The following is a 3,328-nucleotide window of genomic DNA, read 5'->3' as shown; positions in this document are numbered from 1 at the left end:
CCGCCACCCCGCCCCTCCCTGACGTCAGGCGGGGCTCGAGGGCGGGCCCGGAGGCCGCCGGGAGGGGCTGCGGCCCGGCCTCTCCGCGCCCGGCCCGGCCCCGCGTCCCCCAGCCCCGCCGGCCGCGCGGGACCCGCGGGCGCTCCGCGGCGCCGGGCATTGTCCGGGGAAGCGCGCGCCGGCCTCTCCGGAGTGTGTGCCAGGCCCACCGCGGGCCGCGCGGCCGGGCTCGGGAGGGGCCTCGGGGCGAGAGGGCTCAGGGGAGCCCGGCCCTCCTCCGGGCCGACCGCCGGCCCTGCAGCCAGACTGCACGGGGCTCCCGGGCCAGGAAGACCCCCGTCCGCGGAGACGCTGCGCTGGCTTCTCGCTCCACGGGCCCGGGGACCCGCCCAGCGCCCCTTGCCCAGCTCCCTCTAGCCGGGGGCACAGGCTGCCCCAGGAAAGGATTCCCTCGGTGCCGCCGGGAGGCTAACCATTGACAGGAGCCTGATGTTCAGATGAAAGGGGCCGAGGGTGGCCACGCTGCTGATCTGCCACCTTCAGATCTGCCACCTTCAGAACCGCCAGTCTCCGCCCACGGCCGCTCCTAGAAGTAACTGGTAGCTCCTGGGTGATGTTGCCAGCTGGTCCTCCGAACTGGGAAGGTGGACAGAGGCCAGCACCCAGCGAGATGCCACCTCCTGGCCAGGAGCAGAGGGCAGAGGCGAAGAGGCCCAGAGGCTAGGGTGGTGGCTTTACACCGGCTGCAGCCCTACAGGGGAGCAATGCTTTCGGGCCCCATCAGCAGATCTGGATTATAAATCAGTCCAGACAGAAGCTTTTGTTCTGGGTTAAAACTTGGCGTCTGAAGAGCAGAGACCAGCAGAGTAGAGGAGATAACTGGGGAGGCAGCCCAGTTTGGACTCAGTAACAACTGGGTCTTTGCTGGGCACATAAAGGCCCCTTCTCCCGCTCTGGCCATGGCCACATTTCCCAGCTCCTTTCCACCAGAGAAAAGCTGTGTGGCTTTGGAGATGCTGGAGACAGGGGGCAAGCCAGCTATTAGGACGGGGTGGGCAGCAGGCTCTGCTCCGCAGGCTGGGGGAGAGGAAGTGGGTGGCTTGGTTCCCATTTAAGAGGTGACCCGTGTGCAGCTCCCTCATTCTGTGCTGTAGACTTTGCAGCCTGCCTCCACCACATTTTCTTTCGTCCCACCCTCAGAACCACTTTGTAAAGTGGGCAATTGTTTGTCCCACTTGGTAGATACAATGAGTCTGAGAGACCTGCTGGAAGTCACACGGATGGGTATCAAGGTCAGAATGTTACCTTGGGCCCCGGGGACTCCAAACCCATCTTTCCACTAAGTCACATTGGATCCTGGCAACTTTCAGCCCCCAACTGCTCCGTTTCCTGCTGCTCTGCCTCCCCTTCCAGCCCCGCCCCCACTGCCACCTACTAGGTGTGAGGGTTACCAGACAGAGACTTGAGCTCCTCCTGCAAGATAGCCCCAGTGGAAAGTTTCAAAGGTGGTTTGGTTTCACTGGCAGGGACAGCCTTCCGTGCCCCACCCTCCAGGGCAGGCTTCTGCGCTCCAGTAACAGCCTGAGGGAGCCCCTCCTCCCAAACGCTCCTCCCAAAGCTAGGCTGCAGCCCCCACGCCCTCCCCACCTGCGCCCATTTCCTCCGTGTTCTGTTCATGCCCCGCAATGGCCTTTTCCGGGGGCGGGTGAGCAGGGAATAAAGTTTCCTGCATGACCATTTGCTCATGATTCATACTTAAAAAAAAAATGTTTTCATTCATTTTTTTTAGAGGAAGGGAGAGGGACAGAAAGACGGATGAGAGACCTCATGGATCCGCTGCCTCCTGGATGCCCCTCACAAGGGATCGAGCCCACAACACGGGCATGTGCACTGACCAGGAATCAAACTGGCGGCCTCTTGATTCCTGGGTCGATAATCCACTGCTGAGCTATACCAGCGGGCAAGAGTCATTCTTTTTAATGTAAGCACAACTGGTCTAAAATGAAGATTCCTGGGTCTTAGGATAAAAAACAATGTGTATCTATTGACCTCCCTGGGGCCTGTCTGGCATTCCCCGTGGAAGTGCCCACCTCAGCCTCAGGCCCTGACACTCCTACTTGTCCCACTAACTCAACTGCCGAGGCCAAGTCAAGGGGAGGCGGGCGCTAAGTGCCTTCTGAGTTTGCTCAGAGGCCCTGGCAGCAGAGGCTGGCCCCACAGCGGGCCCAGGGGTCCCTCCTGAAAAGCAGGCTCCATTCTCCCCCCCCACTGCTCTGAGGCAGCTGGCAGGAGGAGCCATGCTTCCCTCTGGGGTTCACTGGACAACATGCCTGGCTACCCCCCAGAGAGCCGAGCTGCTGTGACCCCAAGGGGAAATGAGAAAGCCTGGGTCAGCCACCCTCCAGGGACCTTCCTGAGGGCCTGAGGACTGAGGTCAGTGGGGACATAGGAAAAGGACTTCCTCTCTGCTTCCTCCCGAAGGGGAGTTATCAAAGCCACCCACCTGGGAAGCCTTTCCCTTCCCAGCCCCTCCCTGCCACCGTCACCCAGAGGAAGCAGGAAAACGTCCTTCACCGCAGCCCGGACGCCCCTCCCTTTCCCCAGGGCGCCATCTGGAAAGGGCAGGGGTGCCGGGACCAGCACCTGTCAATTCTTGGCCTAGAGCAGGCCGAGGCTCTCACTGGCCCCAGACTGGTTTTAGATCAGGTCTGCTCCAGGCCAGTTCCAGAGCGGGCCCATTACATGTCCCAGGGGATGGTGCATGCCCTTGCGTGACCTCAAACTGCACACCTCTGCTCAGGTTACAGCCAGGCCTCCAGAGGGACCGAGTCGCCACCAACACCTCCTTTCCTTGGTGTCCATTTCTCTCCGGGGGACGGGTGAGTGGGGCGGTGTGAGACCAGAGCTGGGAGCTGAGGGACAGCGCCACTCTAACTAAGAGCCACAGAGAGAGAGATCTGGAAACTCCCCAGGTCTCCCTACTCCCTCTCTGCCCTCGGCAGTGAAACAAAGAAGGGAAATTACAAAGGTGATTTCCAGGTTTCCAGAGTGAACTGAATGGCTGCAGATTAACTGCCGGGATGCACAGTGTTAGAAGCGGGCAGCCCTGCGGGAGGGTGCAGGAGCCGGCCCTTGTTTGGGGTACCACGGCCTCCTTGGGGCCTCAGAAGTGCCCTGGCCCAGGGGGCCTGCGAGGCAGCCAGGAACAGAAACCAGAACTCTCGGTCCAGTCACCTGGGCAGCCAAGTCCCCTGGCAGAGGATTTCTTCCACCTCTCACTTGGCAGTGCGTGGAGGCCGGGAGGCGTCCTGCACGGTACCAGCCTCTG

The sequence above is a fragment of the Pipistrellus kuhlii genome, unplaced genomic scaffold (genome assembly GCF_014108245.1).
Source record: "Pipistrellus kuhlii isolate mPipKuh1 unplaced genomic scaffold, mPipKuh1.p scaffold_m20_p_27, whole genome shotgun sequence".
Taxonomy (NCBI): domain Eukaryota; kingdom Metazoa; phylum Chordata; class Mammalia; order Chiroptera; family Vespertilionidae; genus Pipistrellus; species Pipistrellus kuhlii.
Note: the sequence above shows the minus strand (reverse complement) of the source record.